The 20,318-nt window shown below is 42.9% G+C and overlaps 1 protein-coding gene across 6 annotated transcripts in view; it reads right to left on the reverse strand.

The window, feature by feature from the left end:
- FNDC3B (fibronectin type III domain containing 3B) overlaps positions 1-20,318 on the reverse strand; it is a 392,858-nt gene that overhangs the window by 361,252 nt on the left and 11,288 nt on the right. The window contains exon 1 of one of the 6 annotated variants that reach the window (XM_075937957.2): positions 16,984-18,823. The exons of 3 other annotated variants lie outside the window; for them this stretch is intronic. The gene's annotated coding sequence lies outside the window, so the exon portion shown is untranslated. Of the gene's footprint in view, positions 1-5,497; positions 6,089-9,060; positions 9,210-16,983; positions 18,824-20,318 lie in introns of those variants that run through there. 2 more of the 6 variants (XM_075937960.2, XM_075937958.2) reach the window with 2 other exon arrangements.

Below are 20,318 nucleotides of genomic sequence, written 5' to 3' on the forward strand. Positions count from 1 at the left end.
GGTAGTTAATTCATTTGTTTAAACAATATGACCTACAACAGTTCATGCAAAGGATAGTAATGTGACTGACTACTAGTAGATTAGAAATAAGCTGTATACCATCTGAACTTCTGTTTATCTTCCTGGTGCTACAATAATTACCCTTGACAAACAGCAGACGCATATTAACAAAAATGGCCAGGCTTTATCTATGAAACGCATTCTTCACATAGATCTGACATTCAGCCTCTTGTTTAAAGAGAAATTAAATGTGAAATTCTAGCAGCGAATGATCCACAAAAATCCATAGTTCCCAAGAGAACCAGAATGTGGCTTTAAAGCCACATTCACATACCAGGACTGGGGGAACGGGGAAAGGAGTACACCAGCATCTCCTGTGCCTCAATGTGTGCAAAATCTAAACCATGTTATCTCTGGACTATACCATGCAAGGAATATTTAAATGCTGCAAACTGCCAGACATGTAGCTCTGCCTTTGAAGTGGAACTACAGTATATAAAGGGAAGGTACAAACCCCTGCATGAAGGAGTGAACCATTTGAGATTATTATTATTTGTACACATAAATACCCCCAATCAAAACTGGGTTCCTCATGAACTTGGTATTGTACAAAAAAAATATATGAACTGAACCTCAACTTGCTCAGAATGGAAGGGCAACTTTGTTATCTTCTCTGTGAGATGAGACTCAAGGGATCATTTAAAATATAAAAGGTGTAAGAGCCTGGGAACAATTCCTAGGAAAGAGAAAGTAGAGACCTTGGAAGGCAGGTGACTGAAAAGACACCATAGGGAGAACATAAAAACTTCTGAATATGTATCTAAACTTTTCTGTGTTTCTCTTAGACAACCACAACGTTTTCTGAGATCCACCCATCTCCTACAGTTCACAGAAAGTTACTACTTCTCTACACAACTGCACAGTTAGTCAGCGTTGACAAATTCCTTGGAAAATGTAGCATAGTATAGCATGCTGGTAAATACTAGTTTAAACCCAGTTTAAATCAGAAAACTGGGGAAAAAATTTGCATCAATGTTCAGCTAGCTAAGCAACCAACCATAGAACTTTCAAATTTTGGATATACCCATTCAAAACTGAGGAATAAACCTAGTTTTTCCTCTACATCAGTGGATTTCAACCTGTGATCCATAGTCGTGCAGAGTCCGTAAACAACATATTAAGATTTCCAAAGTAGTCCACACCTCCATTCAAAATGTAGCAGGGGTCCGCAAATGAAAAGAGGTTGAAAATCATTACTCTACAAAATTGGTCTTCTGCTACAGAATGCTACATAGCCAAATAGACTTGCCTTGTTGTCTGCAATTCTGTACGCTTCTGATTGTTTAATCCTTCAAGCATGCCAATCTGTGTGACTGTCATTTTCACACAATAGTCATTTTTTACAATAATGAAAACTGAAATGAGAGTAATGACATGAACCCAAATATGTTGTTTTTAAGTTACAGGCTGACACGACTATCCCTCTGAGTCTTATGAACCAAAATGTACATTCAGTAGTACAGTTACATGTGACTGTTACCCCTCCACAACCTTACTTATTTGTACAACTGTAAATTAATCTACAGATCTACTGCTTTATGTAAACACAATTTGAATATGTGATTAAAACTAAATGAAATGTGGCGTACATGAATGATAGTTTTTAAAACAGAAAATTCCTTAAACTGAGCTTTCCCATGGGTGATAAAAACCATGATTTCACCTGATAAAAACCACCTCTGGCAAATACCATGCTATCCTTGCATTTAGTAGCTCTTGCTGGAACAAGGAAGAAGGGAAGATAGATTAGGTGAGGTATTCATTAATTTAACTCCTGTAGCATTTTTGTGTTTACTAGGGGTTTTTTTAAAGAGAGGAAGGGCGGGCACCCAGAGCATTCACTGACATTCCTTAGCATTTGGATTACTCTTCCTAGGTGCTGGCTGCATTACATATGTCTAAGATAGCTCATTCTGTGCCAACTTCTCCCACTTCTACTAAAGTATCTGCAAAAATATTCCTCTCTCGTGCTGGAAAAGTGTATCAGTGACTGCTTCTGCTTTGGAATCAGGAAGTTGTTTTGTTGCCAAAGACAAGTAGATGTGACAGGGTCATTATTTAGTATTCAATGATTTCAAAGGGGAAAAAAAGGAACACAGACTCTGAGACTCTTTGTATTTAAGAGGAGGGAAGAATCAAAAGCTGCAGCTGACTCAGCTTAGTTTAACATAAAATAATAGCCACAATTGTACAAGATGCCTGTCTGCAAGACCTTAGTTGTTGCTATCCATTTGGTTTTTAAATACACTCATATGACTCTGGCCACTAAAACCAGAGTCATCTGCCAATCTTTGCATGCATAACAACTATTGAAGTTTCCTTCCGCAACTACCTTAAAAAATGCATTGATGTACTTCACACACACACACACACACACACACACAATTTTAAAATGGCTTTAAAAAATCATATGACCACACAAAAAAAAAAAGCAATGAATTTTGGTAATTTAAAGAGATATGTTCATATCCTGCAATTGTTGCACACAGAAAAATTCTTAGCAAACTAGGAAGTTTACGGTCAGACATTCAATCAAAATAGCCCTTACGTTCAATCACATTTGCCTATGAGGGTTCTTGAATCATGCCCATGCCATAACGAATGAGAGAATTACCCCAGGAAAACTCATTTCAGTCTCATTACCTGCCTTTGGTCTGATATGGTACAGCAATTCCTGTTACCTATTTCATAAAATTCACTCTTTAAAATACAGAAGTGAAAAATCGAGAAGAAAAACTACTACAATTATTCACAGTTGATAGGAAAAAATAGTAAACAAATATTTTTCCAAATTCTATTCTTCATTACATCTGTTTTATAACTACTGGTATCATCACATGAGATACCAAACTGAAAAGAGAACACAGAAAGTATGTTACCTAAAAAACAGTTAATTTAGCCTGAACTTCAGAAAACCAGTTCAACTGAAATCAAGTTCAACCAATGCTCTGAAATTCTACTGATGGAACCAAAACGCCAATGCAATTGACAGAACATGAAAATACCAGTTTGCTCTCATCTCTAACGGTATGTCTACACTACCCCGCTAGTTCGAACTAGAGTTGCTCTGCCCCGGGCTTCCTGGAATCAGCCGCTGATCAGTTTCAGCAGCAGCTGACTTGGAGACACCTGGGGTAGAACAGCTGGGGTGATGCCAGGTTGGTCCCGGCAGCGCCGAGGTGTGGCGCTGAGGTGACTAACCCGGCAGCGCCCCAGCTGCTCTGTCCCAGGCGTCCAGATTCAGCCGCTGTTGAAACTGACCAGCAGCGGCTGAATCGGAGAGGCCTGGGGCAGAGCAGCTGGGGTGCTGCCGGGTTGGTCCAGCAGCGCCGCTCCTCGGCACTACTGGACCAACCCGGCAGCACCCCAGCTGCTCTGCCCCAAGTGTCCCCAACTCAGACGCTACTGATACTGATCAGCGGCTGAATCAGGAACGCCTAGGGCAGAGCCGGACTATCGGAAGGGGGGGCTATGAGGGGTCTAGGGTGGCATCCCCCCCACCCCAGACCCCTCATAGCCCCCCCTTCCGATAGTCCGGCATATCTGATAATCCGGCACCCCCTGGGTCCCAAAGGTGCCAGATTATCAGAAGTTTACTGTAATCTGTCAAGTGATACTCTCGCTGAATTAAACTTATTCCCTGTTGTCTCCTGACCTAGATAGTAACCTGGGGTTGTACAAATAATTAGCATTTATTAGGATTACACATAATTTTTTTTTACCATTTCTAAAATGAATTACCAGTCACCATAATTTTCTTTTTTGTCTTTTGTAATATTTCTTATACACAAACTGTAATTCTTCATCACAGGAAAGTGAAATAATTGCATCCTTTTATGCTATATTAATATTTGGCATTACCTTTCATTAGCAGAGATTTTCAGATGTGTGCTCCAAAAACATTTGTAGATCCCCAAAGGTGGCGACACACCACTCCACAACTTCAGGGAAGTTCAGAGTTGATTTAAATCTTAGTTTGGGTCCTAATTAAAAATATTTAACTCTTATTTTGCAAATAAAATAGGCAGTCATACCTAGTGGAGAGATCACTGGACTAGTAATTTTACTCACAGTTCTACCACAAACTGTGCTTGTGACTTTGGCAAGTAATTTCGCTTCAGTTTTTGTAACTGGACAAAATAGATAATATTTACTCCTTTGTAAAGTTCCAAAAGATCTCTTGATGAGGTTATATAACAGCCAAGTATTACTACTAGTAAAACTTGTCTAATGAATAGATAATGGGATATACAAACTACTTAAGAAAGAGGTATGATTGTCTGACTTTAAATGTTTAGAAAATGCCTAGCAAATTGTGGCTGCTACTGCAAATAAGTCAGTCGAGATCAGTATTTCCTGTAAACTGGGTACTTGTGCAGCTGCTTAAGAGAGATTTTAACACCACCCAGCTGATTAGCAGAGCACCCACAGTTAGGTTCATGTTTCTCTTTGTGATGCACATTCAAACATGCTTTGGTGCACAGGACAAAATTTATTCTGCATATGGTTGGAAAAGATTAGAGGGAACATTGGTCCAGTTCCTCAGGGGGACAACAAAAAATGCTATCAACATTCTGGACATGAATTAGTAAGGGACAGTGACCACAATGCAAAGTATCATGTGACCTGCCCCATGGGAATCTTCCCAGCAAATGCTGTTAATGATTTAATTGCACTAAATTATTTCAGCCTCAAAAGGCTACAAGAGTTACAAACAGCAAAGAAAAAGTGATTTGTTGAAACCAAAAAAGATGTATGTGAAACCACTACTGGTTTGCAAGTCCAGGTCAAACTCAAGCCAAAGTTAATTTTACGGTAAATGATCATACAACTCTAAAAAGTGGACAGCGGGTCATTCTATAATCCTGGCATACCTGCAAGCTAATTCTCACTTTGTTCATAATGAATCTTAGCCAGAGTTGTATGCACAATTATCCTACAAGCACCATTTCTGCACCACTGAACTTCTTCATGCTCTTCATTAAGTAAATAATAACGATGACAGAGTCCAAACTCATAAACAAGGAAAGATGGCTGTTTTGTAAATGGCAAAGTGGCATAGAGGCAGACACACTTAATTATTTCTGTGAAGAGCCTCATACCCAGACTCTGTCACCATCTGGAAGTTTGCTTGTCTTTTGTTTATATTGTAAGCACTGATGGATAAACACAAGCTTCCAATTTACATTAACACAAAGAGACCATTAAAACACTTGCTGTCTTCACCTGAACAAGAGCTCTGGGTAAGCACAAAAACTTGTCTCTCTCCCCAATATAAGCTATTCTAATAAAAAAACATAGAATCATAGAATCATAGAATCATAGGACTGGAAGGGACCTCGAGAGGTCATCGAGTCCAGCCCCCCGCCCTCAAGGCAGGATCAAGCTCCGTCTACACCATCCCTGACAGATGTCTATCTAACATATCCTTGCCTACCTTGTCTCTCTAATGTCCTGGGACCAACACGGCAGCAACAACAATGCATAACCCATGTTGTCTCCTTTAAAGTGAAACTTGGCTTCATCTGCAGTGACTTTTTTATTTTCCTGTTTCTTTTAGAGAAAACAGCTTTGTCAACAAGATCCTGTGTTTCGATATTGCGAAACAATAAATCAGATGAAAATGTGCATGATTATTCAATCCATATCCTTTGCCCAAGAAACATTAACCTCTCACTGACAAGCGTTCTGCAGAGAAAGAGAACTCTTCCAGTCAATATCAAAGCAAGTTCAGCTTTGCTAGCAAGCAATTAGTTATACAGTACTTCTACTTCTTACCTGCACGTGCTGATTTTCCAATTCAGAGGGGTGGGGCAAGCATAAACAGCTTTTCAGTAGTATGCATTCCAGCTCAAAAGTTATAAAGAGCCAGTTGTTGTTTTTCCAGTCAACATCTTACCTTCTTTGGAGGTACACGGGTGAGTTTACATCCACAAGGAAGTCTTAACTAGTGTAAAATATATTTCACACTAATCAAACCCCTTCCAATTTTTTTGCATATATCATTTTCACTCACTTTCAACCCTTCCCTTCTTCAACAAGATGAAATTCAGATGTTTTGATTACCATAGATACACTTTAAACACAAAAAGAACGGTATGGTTACCTTTAACAACAGGTTGGAGCTCGCTTGTCTGGAACCCTCAGGACCTGACTGGTCCTGAACAAGGGGATTTGACTAACCAGGAAAGGACCCTCCCCTCATGGCCCATGCTGCACCAGGCGAGGGCTCCAGCCTGCCCCTGCTGCTGCCCCAGCCCCCCAGGGCTTTCTAAACACTGCCAGCCCCACTGCTGCGGGGGCCAGAGCTCCAGGTCCATTGCTCCATGGTCGGAGCTCCACAGCCAAGGCAGAACTGCTCCACAGCCACCTGGCTCCAGAGCCAGTGAGGAGGGCCAGGTCCAGAGCCAGAGCTTCCTGGCTGCCGCTGGGGCGGTGGCTGGAGCTCACAGGCTGATGGAGCCAAAACAGAGCCTGGGGCAGCATTCTGTGGCCACTCCCGGGCTGGAGCTCCCTGGCCACGGTCGGAGCTCCACGGCTGCTACCGGGCTGGAGCTCCCCAGCCAATGGGGCCAGGGAGCGCCGCTAGGACCAGAACTCCCCACCGTGCTGTCCATCCACCCCCTCTTGCCAACACTGGGCTCCTAGATGAGTTGCCAGTTCCCCCTACAGTGCTCCTGCCCTGCTGCCTGTTCCTGGCCTCTGTGATCCAAAAATATCCCTGGCCGGACCTGGGAGTCCCAGTTAAGGGGGGTACAACCTGTAAAATGGAAGTACGTTGATTGGTGTCATGTAAACAGAGCACAGAGCACAATCTGATTTATCCATATGAAATGGGAGTGAACAGGCAATATGCTCATTATTAATGACTTTGGATCCAGTCCTCACCTCGGGCTGCATGCGCTGCCTTCAAGACTGCAGGATTAAGCCCATATTTATGGAGAAAATAGACACAGCTCAACTTCTACTGTTAAAGCTCTAAGGCAGTGGTCTTCAACCTTTTTAAGCATGAGATTACTTTTTGAATTTAAGTGCAATCAAAGGTCTACCTCACACCCAAATACCCCTTGCCTCCTTTGCGCCCCTTCTCCGAGGCTCCACTCCTGCTCACTCCATCTTCCCTCGCTCCCCCACTTTCACCAGGCTGGGGCTGTGGGTTGCTGTGCAGACTCGGGTCTTGGATTAAGGGATCTGGAGTGTTAGAGGGGCTCTGAGCTGAGCTTGGGGCAGGCAGTTGGGGTGTTGGAGGGTATTCTAGGTGCAGGCTCTGGGAAGGTGTTGGGATGCACTGGTGCTCAGAGCTAGGGCAGGGGTTTGGGGTGCAGGAGGGGGTTCATGACTGGGGTAGGGTTTCAGGATGTGGGCTCTGGCTGGGCCCTGCTGACCTCAGGTGGCTCCTGGGTGGGGGTGCAGTGGGGCTAAGGCAGGCTCACCCCTGCCCTGGCCCTGCATCACTCCCAAAAGCAGCCAGCAAACTCCCTCCATCCCAAGCCCTATTGTGCCCCCTCTCTGCTCTGTGGAGATGTGATACATAGTGGGAGGGGCACCCTGACATCAGCACCCTCTTCTCCCTCCCCTGCCCAGCAAGCAGAAGGCTCCTGAGGGGACAGTTCGAAGCAGAGGGCAGGAGCTGCGCAGCAGAACAGGGAGAGGCAGTTGAAGTACTGGCACTGGATAGCCTCCTGGCCAAACCTGTCAGGATCACCTGTCAGAGGCTCCAAGATCTACCAGTGACCACTGATCTAAAGTCTACACTTAAAATTTAGTTTAACACAACTAAGGCACACAAAGGTATGAAAAATCTACACACACTAAGCACTGTCGCTATACTGACCTAACCCCCGGTGCAGACATAGTGAGGTGAACAGTAGAATGTTTCCACTGAAAATCATCCCTCAGGGAGGTGTGGATGATCCAGCAACATATGTGTTATGCCAGTATGGCTTCAGCACCCTAGCAATGTTACAATACAGCTGGACCTCCCTCATCCTTCCCCCGGCTACGGCTCCAGCCTAGCACCACTGCTGCCTGCCCAGCCATGGCTCCCCAGACTGGAGCTTCCTAGGTGCTGCTGCCAGACTCAGAACTCTGTGACTGGGGCCAGAGCTCTGCAGCCACAGCCCAACCCGAGCTCCAGGGCTGGGGCAGAAGCTCTATAGCAGGGGAGTCCAAACTTTTTTCAAAGAGGGCCAGATTTGATGAAGTAAACATGCGTGAGGGCCGACCATTTTGCCTGACATTCTTTGAACCATTAAAATTAAATACAAATTAACTATTTTATGCAAAGTTTATTGCAAACGGCATACTTTTCATTTCGTCACATGGATGACAAATCTAAACAGGTGTTAAATCACTCTGCCTTTCATATCTGAAGGCCAGATGAAAAAAAAATCCAGTAAGCTGAAATATATGTCAGGAGCATTGTAAAGTACATTACATATTATTGGTAATAAAGGTTGTCTGTCAACTTTTAAGTTAAAAAAATATGAACAGGAACATAACACCAAGTATCCATGTTGTGTCCAAATATATTTATAACTGATTTAGACCAACTGACATTAACTGAGATTTACAATGTATTCATCTCAATACATATGGATTCGTTGGGGGCCTTAAAAGATAGATATTGCCAAATTACCTGTGGGGCCGTATTAAACCGGAACACGGGCCGCAATTGGCCCGCGGGCCGGACTTTGGACATGCCTGCTCTATAGCATCTGTCAGACCTCAAGCTCTGTGGCTGGGGCTGGAGCTCCATGTCCGCTGCTGGACCTTGCTATCTCCTGCCCCTCCCCCCCCCCACCATCCCTCATGGGGCTTCCAGATGAGTCACTGCCCCCCCCCCGCCTGTCACACTCCTGCCCCACAGCCCGACCCCCCTATACCAGGGCTCTATGGTCCAGGAACATCCCTGCTGTACCATGGATGTTGCTGGACCAGTGAGTCCCAGTTAAGGGAGGTACAATCTGTAGCAGAGACATGGCCTAAATGTTATCATACCTCAGACCATGTCTTCACTTGCCACGCCAGAAATCGTTCTTCTGGTGTTCAATTTAGAGGGTCTAGTTAAGACCAGTTAAATCAAACACGGAAGATGGCTCCAGTCAGCACCAGTAATCCTCGCAGTCATGAGGGGTAAGGGCCTTCCTCTGTGAAGACAACGCAAAGCTCCACTTAAGGTAAGCCAACTCCAACTATGTAATTTGTGTAGCTGGAGTCGCATGCCTTAACCTGACCTTCCAGGTCTAGTGAAGACCTGTCTTAAGTGTATGAGCCTTCTGCATTAGGTACAAAGGTGAAAGCCTCCTCTAATGTGCCTGTAAACTTAGATGAAATTACAATTTTGACTTCTACGGTCTAGACTTCCATAGTTTGGCACAATCTTGGTCCGGCATGCCAGGCTGGAACACTCAATGGGAAATGCCACGCCTCCCCCACCCTAACAGATCTTCCACAGCACATGAAATACTTCATGTGCAGTGCTCAGACTCTGGGAGGAGAAGTAGGGATGGAAGACACCCAGGGGAAGAGGCACAGAGGGCTGGTCAGGGCCTAGGAGCACAGCCTTGCTACAGGGATCATGGGGCACAGCCCTGCTGCTGCAGGGGTTGATGCGCTTCTATGGAGCTGCTCTCCATACCCACTCTGCCTCTTCTCCAAGTGCCTCACTCCTAGTCCTCATGTGGTCAATGCTGACCCGTCTGCTGCCACTGTAGTGGGCAGCACAGCTAGCAGCAACAGAGGGGCCAGCACTGACTGAGCCGTGACTGAAGAGAGAGGAGGGTGCTCGGGAGGAAAAGGCAGGGTGGCTGCAGAGCCCTGTGGCTGGCAGCCGGGTGTGCAGCCCCACAGCTGGTGGCGAGAGCCTGGAGTGCAACCCGGAAGCCACAGCGCTCAGTGCACTTCCTCAAGACTATGCACCTGGCCCCCATCCCTGGGGTTCCACAGCCACCTTGTCTCTTCCTCTGTCCCCACTTGGTCAATGACAACCCCTCTACTGATGATAGATCAGAGACCTGCAGACAGTGGCCACAGAGGAATCATCATTGACCTTTCCTGGCTGAACAAATTCCCTGCTTTGGGACCAGACAGGTTCTGACGGTGCAGGACCAGGTAATTTGCAGAAAACCAAGAAGTATGAATCTGCATAATCCATTCTGAGTAAATGCCAAATAAAAAGAGATCCGTTTATTAAACCAACATTTGCACTAAAAAAAGAAAGAAATCAAACTGATTCTTCAAATAAGGTTAATATATTATAGGATCATTAAACAGCAAGGGAAATGCACCATTCTTAAAGATGATTACTTAAAAAACACAAATCAAATTTCACATGCCCAGAAGGCAGCCATTCTAATTGCATGATTCCCTTTTTAATGATCAACTTTGCTATGAGATATATACATGTGCTATAATAATGTTAGCATTTTCACATGACATAGTTCTTCTGCACTTCACTAATTCTGCACGAAGCAACAGTATGGTGGCTTAGCTCAGCACAACCAAAAAAGAATCAAAGGTTATATTTGTTATCCTAATTAGTGAGGGGCAGAAAAATATTTTCAAAGATACTGAACTCTGTTGATGTATCCTGCTCTAAAGGAAAATCTAGAATGTCTAGTAGGAAGAATGCTAGGAGGAGGACAACACAAAGCAACAGCAGCTGACCAGACCTTGCTAGGGTCATTTTAGACTATCAGGCATTTTAGCTTCCCTCTATGCACACGAGGTATAACAATATGCATGTGTGCAACATGCACCTGGAGAAGGGGAAATAAATCACTTTAATCTCCCTTTCTCTTCTATGGTAGTACACCTAAATTTCTTAGTCAGCTTTGAGAATTTCCACATTCAATATTTCATAATACTCCAGGCAACACGCTGTCATGGCTAGAAGAGAATATGGCAACCATATTAAATGTTCACCTATTAAAAGTTAGAGGAAATTCCTAAGCCAAAAGATGAGAGGAAACAATATTTTTCTGGTTTTCTCCCTTCCCCCGCACTCTGGGTGCCTACTTTGTGTATGACAGAACTTTGAATATTTTCAGCTTCTCTTTTTCCCCAGCAGAGTCAAATCAGTCACATTTTTTTATTGCTTGTGTGGTTCTTCAACCAAGCATTAGGGAAAGAAAAACTTTATCTTCATAGGAAAATGTGAAAAATGCTAAATCAAAGATAGAATATATGTTTGGATTATCTTGGGCATGGTAGATGTAATGGAAGAGCAAACTCTGTTCTACTTAAAATTAAAAGATTTAGGAACTGGTGGAAATTCAGTGATCTATACTTGACTTTATATGTTTATAATGTAGAATAACTATCCTGAGCAGTACCAAATTTGAAAATAGTTACCGTATATACTCGAGTATAAGCCGAGTTTTTCAGCACAGTTTTTGTGCTGAAAAATGCCCCCCTCGGCTTATACTCGAGTCAGCATCTCGAGAACTGAGGCGGGCGGGCTCAGCGTGTCTCTGCCGCTGGCCGGGTCTAGCCGGGTCTAGCCCCGGAAGTCGGGGCGAAAGCTGCTCCGGTGCCCCTGGTCTGCTGGAGACCGTCTCCAGCAGACCAGGGGCACCTGGCGGGCTCCCGCGCTTCTGAGGCTTTGCCAGAGCAAAGCCTCAGAGGCGCGGGACCCCCCGCGGCTGCGGCTTCAGTCCGGGAGCCTGTGGTCTGCTGGGGACGGTGCCCAGCAGACCACAGGCAGCCAGATTGAAGCCGCAGCCGCGGGGGGATCCCCCGCCTCTGAGGCTTTGCCAGAGCAAAGCTTCAGAGGCGCGGGGAACCGCCGCTGCTGCCGCTTCAATCTGGGTGCCTGTGGTCTGCTGGGGACCGTCCCCAGCAGACCACAGGCTCCCGGACTGAAGCCGCAGCCGCGGGGGGTCCCGCGCCTCTGAGGCTTTGCTCTGGCAAAGCCTCAGAAGCGCGGGAACCCGCCCGGTGCCCCTGGTCTGCTGGAGACGGTCTCCAGCAGACCAGGGGCACCGGAGCAGCTTTCGCCCCGACTTCCGGGGCTAGACCCGGTATCTATCTTCATTTTTTACATTTACCAATAGCTGCCTCATTTCCTACCCTAGGCTTATACTCGAGTCAATACTTTTTCCCAGTTTTTTGGGGTAAAATTAGGTGCCTCGGCTTATATTCGGGTCGACTTATACTCGAGTATATACGGTAGTTTGTCCTTTTGGTATCTCTTAAGAAGAAGCATGTAACCCATCATTTAAAAATATCCAATCCACTAGGAGGTCAGTGCTGAGTCCCATCTTCAGTAAGGGGTTTATTTTACCATATGAGATATGGCAGGAGATCTGTGGGACTGTATTTTGGTTTAATTTTTAATATATCTTAAATAGTTGATTTGTCCTGGGGACAGATTGCTAATGAAACCAATAGAAGTTATAGGGTATGAAAAATCATACAGAAGATATATTACTGAAATTTTCATTGAACTGTTTTGTCTGTCAACCAGTGTTATCTAAAGAAAAAAGGGTACATGAAGATCTGTCTGTGTTCACATTAACACCACATGTAATCAGGGTACAGAAGTGTAAGGCAAATAGAACAACTGGTTAATTATCTTCAAATTTCCTACATTAGTAAATGGTCAGAATAGCCTTGCTATGGAACACAGTGTATGAGAACCCAATATTTAAATACAGAGTTTAATTTCAATATTCAGACCAAATTAAAAAATAAATCTCCGCATACATTCTAAACATAATCTCAAATTTCCTGGTGAAAAAAAATCTCTTTCTGCCCCACCCTACTTAAGGAAAAAAAAGTTTGATTGTGGGTGGAAAAACATTATTTCTCAACACATACATCCTGAAATCTTTAAACATAATTATTCTCAATATCTTATATGCACTTTCACCTCTCTCTAATACAATGTTGAGAGAAACACCTTTACCTCACATCATGCAATTTTACCTCACACCATGCAACTAAAGACAAGTCTACACTGGCACTTCACAGTGCTAAAACTTTCTGGCTTAGGGGTGGGAAAAAACACTCCCTCGCGCATGCACACGCACACACACACACACACACACACACACACACGCCCCAGGTGCAGCAAATTACACCGCTGTCAAGAGCCAGTGTGAACCAGGCTACAGCGCTGGGAGCACTCTGTTAATTACTCCCCTCTCCCAGGGCTCAGGTCATGAACACGCTGCTGTAGAGTGGGGATGTGAAAGGTAAACTAGGTGATGCTTACCAGTTCCAGTTAACTGTTAACCAGTGAGAGGAGGAACACCTCCTTTCACGGGCAAGGGGCTGCTGCAGCCCCAAAGCGGGCCCGGACATACCACATGCAAGGACTGCTCCACATGACTGGAGCACCCCCGGCCTGTGACACACCCAGATCCACTGCAGACGAGCCCAGCTGAAGCAACCCCTGCCTGCCATGAGGGAGGCCGCTCCAGCCCCACCTCCGCAAGCCACTCCAGCCCAGCAGAGCTGAAGCAGCCCCTCTGCCCATGCCCCCTTAAATCAGTTTACCAGTTAAACATCACATTTAACCGATTAACCAATTAAACAGGATTTTACATCCTTCGTGTAGACAAAGCCTAAATCTCACATCCTCGTGGGAGGTAAGTGCCTAAATACTTTTGAGTACCTGGGTATCATCCACTTAGCTGAAGACACAGAAATATTCCATCCAAGATGGCCCTGTTAACAGAGACCATATCCTAACAAAAAAAAAAATTGAAAAGAAGTAGGCCTTACACACTAATCCTGCTACGGTTTTGAGCCAGTGCACTTCTAAGCAGTCAAGGCAAAGAATTGAGGCAAATATTTTTCACATAATTAACAGAAAAATAACTCCGCACCGGACAGAAGAGGAGAAAAGTGGACAGATACAGTCTGAAAGTCCAATATACTTTCTGATTTTAGTACAAAATCTTTTCTGACCATCTGGAGCTAGACCGGGCATTGGGCCAAAATTTTGCAATTCCTTCTCAAAGTAAAACGACACATCAGCAAGTGCCACATTGCTAATGCATAACCAGAAAAGAACACCTCATATCCTATCCAGCATTCCCTGGAGTTTTACAGATGCAGTAAAATAAAGTGCTTCCAAATAAATCTGCCACATCCTCAGTGCTAAAAACTAGACAGCGATAATGTCACTTTTGAGCAAAGCCAATTGTAGTCATATATAAAACAGGATGTTAATAGGTTTGTTCATATTTCATTTACAGGACACGGTTGGTTCTTGAATGATGACAGTTTCACAAAGCCAAATGTCTCAAAATTTGAGTAATACTTGTCTGGTGCCTTGAAGGAAGACTTTGCAAGGACGGACGGACGGACGGACGGACACACACACACACACACACAGAGAATGGGAAAAGCATGTCTTAACTCTCTTATGGTACATAATATCTGACATAACGCCTGACAAGGAAGAAGATATGAAATATTAAAATTATCACTGGTCTATCAGTTTAAGAAGGTGGCATTTATCCTACCATCTGCAGCTTGTTTTGGATCTCAGACTATTGTCATTATCAATCCTTAACACAACAGATCAAAAGTGCTCCAAAAATGCCAGCCCCTACATTTATCACAAATGGTGCTATGCTCTCTATTCTCACACTGCTTTCTCCCTTTATCTTGCTTCTTCTGTCGCTCTCCCTCTTACCACTCACTCCATGGTCTACCTCTCCCATCTCTTATTTCCATTTGCAGAGCAGATTAATACCAATAGCCCAGTTTACTCCTTATAGCTATTATGATACTTTAAGGTAAGTCACATTTAATAAGCTGTGTTGAAAACAACTTGCTGGCTGGCTGGATAAGGACTTGAAGTTGCCTCAGACAGATTATTTAAAACAACAATAACACTGCCAAGAGAAAGACTGCAACAGTTGGCAAATTGGAGAAACTGAAACTGTCATACAGCAGCTTTCTAGAGGCCTAGGGTATTCCTTTTACTGAGAGTGCAAGAAATATAAGGAGGAAATAAAACTGTTGATGTGTAACTTCAACATTTATGTGTTTATATATAAACACTGTCCAATCCAACAACTCCCAGTGACATCTTGATGCAGGCTATTCAGACAGCACTGAATATCAAAATGTAGTCATCTCAAAAAGGTAAACAGATTGTGGCTACAGATGTTTCTGAATGACCTGGCTAACTCTTACATCTTGTGGTGTTATCCACAACTAGATCACTGCTGTGAAAAAGATCAGAGATCCCTTTGGTTATATTACCCACACAGTTCCTTACCCTTTTAAGTAGAGCTGCATAACTTGCACAAACATAACCATTTCCTATCCATTGTGCAGAGCAGTTTAACAGATCTGAATGTTCCTGCTAAGATCATTTATGGGGAAAGGAAATATAACTGATAAAATGTTGTCCACATATAGGATTATACAAATACTAACACAATCATGTATCTACACCATTTCTTTCTATTTCAACACTGCCAGCAAATACAACCATTATCACTGCTCTGCATAGCAACCGCTGCCACCTGTAATGTATCTCCATTTGATTAATGGATTTTAAATGAGTTACAATGCATGTTCTATGTCTAACTAAATCTGAGCCAGCCAGCACCCAGGCATGTATCTTCTGTTTAGTTATTATGATAAGCACAAATGAACTGGCCAAGTCAGCAAAAATATAAACCTGTTAGAACACTTCATGGAATAGCAAAAAAAATCCGCAGCCATATGCTCAATAGAGCCTAATCAAACAAATAAATTATGCCACAGGCACCAGAAACTAACATCAAATATGTTTTATTTAAGCGCAGGCCAGAGTATTTATTTAACCGTTTTGGTCATGTCCCCCTGCCCCTTATTTTGGGCTGAGTTTTGCTCCATTAAGGATTGCAGAATGTGTTTCTTTTTACCTAACACTTCAAACATCATGGAGCTTCAGGTACACAAGCAGCAATTCCAGGTGTTCTGTGTGAAATCACATGAGAAGAATCAAATTCTTAGACTTTCATGAATCAAAGCTGGAACAGACTGTACAGTGACAAATTCTGAATCAACCATGACCGCTTTGCCTGTTAACATGATTTACCATCCTAATGTAATAACGATGAGAGGGTGGAGCACTGATAGCATCTTACTGAATTCTCATTATAATGGCACTGATTGGGCAGCCAACCATAAAAGTTTTCATCAGACTGAGAGATGGCATTAACACTGTCAATTTGGGAGAGAATGGTTTTACACTACAACCACAGTGTGATTTATAAATTTAACAATTTTAAAAGTTTAAAGGCTCACTTTCTTTTCACCCTTTGGAGGCTTCGGATGCAGATAGGGTTGCCAAATGGTTTCAACAAAAATACCCAACACACTTGACATTACATCACAATCTACATTACATCTTATTTATAAAATACTGGACATTTATATTTTCTCAATTTGTTTCCTGAACAGAGCGCTCAAATACTGGACTGTCCAGTTCAAAACCAGACACTTGGCAACCCTAGATGCAGCTATAGAGCCAAATTCTCTACTGTCATAATCAGAAGCAAATGAAATTGTGCCCACTTACTCCAGAAGGAAATCTCACCCATACCAGTCAAATTATTTGATGTAGGAAAAATATCTTTCAAACAGTACCTTATGCACACAATATTCAAACCATTTTTACTATACTGGACTGTATCAGGCACCCATACTGGCTCTAAGTTGCAAATGCAGTCAGATAATACTTTAAAAAAAATAAAAGCATATTCCTTTCCTTTGAAAACATATCTGCATTATCAGCATTCAAAATATGAAGTAAATAATATGCACTTCAAACATTCAACTCTCTAACTTCCAGCAGTGAAAAAGCAAATACATGTAAACATGGAAATCATAGTTAAAATAGTTTAGGAATAACCTTAAACTGGACATTAAAAATGGGAATTTATAGCTGACACTCTTCCTTTAGCTCACCTTTTGCACCTCAAGGACCCTGCACACAACAAGCAGACATCAGGGAAGTCCTCACAGAGATTGATTTGATAGTCTGTCTAAACTGCTCTAGCCCAAGTACCTGCATACAGCAAGGTGAGTTATGGGTTGGTATTAACTCCAAATTACGATCTTACTGGACTTTGACAGGGCGTTGATTTTAACCTAACTATACTAAATCTTTGTATCCGTCAGCTCTGCACAACGAGTGAGGTAATATCTGTTATTGGACCAACTTCTGTTGGTAAGACAGACAAGCTTCAAGTTTACAGCTCACCCACCTTGCTCTCTAATATCCTCATACCAACACAGCTACAACTCTGCATACAGCTCTTAGGAGTCAGAGACCACTATTTCCCCATGAGCTTTCTTTAATGTCCATGACTTTTGACATTTTGTGGATTTGTGCGTGCCAGTGAGTGGGTGGATAGGAAGGTGAATGAACAGGTAAATAGCTGAACAACATTTATGGAGCGTTTGCACAAAAAAGCTGATAGAGATCAGCGAACATGATGGTGGGGGACATACACCACCAGGCCAGTGGATACAATGAACTGAAGGTCCACAAACATGAAGGACACAACCTATTTCCTTTGAGTTACAAAACAAAGCAAAAATACCCCCTTCTATTGGAGTCTCTAGGATCAGAATCAAACTCTAAACAAAGGCAGTATTAAATTATGCCAGATACAGCACAAGAGTGGTTAGTAAAAAGTCAACTTAAGTCAGCTACTACCTCTCACACTCACGGGAGGGACAGTCCCTATTTTTGTGCTGAAAGAATCCAGAATTTGGGGCCAGCATGAGGATGCAACGGTGGAGGACTAGAGAACAGTCTGGATGACTTTTATGGCTGAAGATTCCATTAAGATCCACTGTGACATTTCCTGAATTTTAACACACCACATGTAGAGTCCTCATAAATATGAAAACAGCAGTGACTTTACTGTTGACATACAAGTTGCTCATTGAGATATGGCTGATAGGAAGCACTTTTTTTATTTGCTCTTATTTTATTGACCAACTACAGCCTAAGGCTGTTAAATCAAGCATTGTGCAACAGGTAACAGCTGTTCAAACATTAGAAGAGGTGGCTGGTGCCTGCAGTAGGAAGAGGGGTGCAATAATGGCCATCCAGAAGGGCAGGGAAGAGCTGGTGATGGGGGGGCACAGGATAGTAGTGCACCTCCCAAGTGCTACCATAAGTCACATATCAGCATTAGTGCAGGAAGACTCATATGCAGATTGACCAAGTCTCAGAAAATTCTGTGCTCAGAGTATATAAAGATGAGTTACCAAGACTACCAACATACCTATGACGACCTAGATCAGGGTTATTCAACATGCAGCCCGCAGACCATTTGTTTGCGGCCTGTGGTGCGGTTTGGGTTTATACGGGGCTCAACACACAGCCAGCGGGTGGGAGCCAAAACAAAAAACTAGTCAATATAATGATCTTCTGTTGATATGCATTTTAGTAGTTAAATTCCTGGACTGTCATTGTTCATTAAAAGTGCTGTAATATGCGTAGAAATCAGGTAAATATTGCATTTTATTAATATCAGCAGAACTGACAAATAGGGCCTGTGTATTATGTAGTCTTGTCTTAATCTTTATATTCATGCCCGCCAGTGTGAAAGAAGCTATTTGCATGTATATGCTACCATGCTTAAGTTGCGGCCCTCGGCTGTGAGTATCATTGTGGCCCCCAGGGCTTCCGAAGTTCAGTAGCACTGACCTAGATCAAGAATGTTCACTCTGTTGGCACAATGAGATATACTTGATCTTAGCCAAAAGGTTATGTCTAACAACCCAAAGAGCAATACGTTCAGTTTGTAAACCTACAAAAGTAATCCTTATCTTGAATATAAGGGTACCTACCATATTTCTTGTCTTCCAACTGAAAACAAGCCTGTATTTTTTCCCCAAGTAGAGCTGAAAACATTCAGAAGTAACGTATAAAAAGTTAATTCTGCTTAGTGGAGCACTCACATTAGCAAATCATTTCATGCTGCACAAGATCTAAGATCCCGTTCTCAATTGAAACTATTCTTGTAACAGTATCCTTTTTGTGCATGGTTCTGGTGCTGCTTCTTTTTTCTCCAGCACCTAATAATGTCACTTATTTAAAGAAAAACAAAACAAAAACAAAAAGATATTCAGCTCTACAATCACAGCATAAAGCATCTTGGGATTCCCTTTGTGACGACACCTCCTGAAATGTGTGGTTTCAAGTTTCATTTCAGACATAAGTTTAATTCCTCATTTGCCCACGCTCCATTGTTGTTGGCAACATTATGCATCCTCCCTGCCACACAGAACACAATCTGGATGTTCTGACTCCAACCTTCCTCTTGACCCACACATCTAGGCCATATCCAAATTTTGCTGTGTCCCCACCCACCTCCCCGAAAGGTCTCCAAACTACATCATTTTCCTCCTGTCCAAACAACCACTATTCAGAAACCCATCATCTGCTATCTTCCACTACTAAAATCTGTCTACCGAAATCTCCATTTAACCCTCCCTAACACCCAACTCACTCCCTTCAGTTCCATTCAAAACACTGCTAAGATAATCATTCTGACCACATTGTTTTCCCCCACCCCCACATCCTCATCAGATCGTAGGCAAGTCTTTACAACTTAACTTCTTTCTTCCTATGTATCCACTTGTGAAGCAGCACAATGAAAGCAGCTTCAGTTTCAATTTGTTCACTTGTCCCACACACAATTTCACTTTTTTCTATGCTGCCCCTCATGCAAGAAATAGCCTCAGAAAATTATTCTGAAAAGTCACTGCCCCATGTTCAAATCTCTCTTCAAGCCCTACTTCTAACTGATGCCTATGAGAAACTTTCCAATTGATTACAGCTAGGTAAATGGCAAGCAGGCACCTTTGACATTTGTAACTTTTTTCTTTTTATAAATAAGATATAAATCTAAGACCTAGAGATCTGCATAGAGCTAGCCTATTTAAATGCCCTTTTTTTTTTTTAAGAAAACCCTTCAGTAGAGTGATCAGATTGTTTGGTCTTCAGAAGAGGGACCCTTTTCTCTTTAATCCTTAGAAGACTGGAATTCTGAGGCTATCCAGGGTCTCCAGGCACTGTCATAATACAAATAATAATCACTGCATAGTAAAGATGACAGAACAGCTGCTCTTTTGGTTGGCTATACATGGAGAAATGACAAATCTATCAGATGTGTGCTTGACTAATGAAAAAGCTAGATGGTAAAGTCCCTTGAAACACATGCTGGTCCCGCAGATGGAAACATCTCATTAGCAGAAGGAATATGGTTTTGTTTTTCAATATA

Source organism: Pelodiscus sinensis, chromosome 10 (assembly GCF_052426305.1).
Source record: "Pelodiscus sinensis isolate ZL-2025 chromosome 10, ASM5242630v1, whole genome shotgun sequence".
Lineage (NCBI taxonomy): Eukaryota > Metazoa > Chordata > Testudines > Trionychidae > Pelodiscus > Pelodiscus sinensis.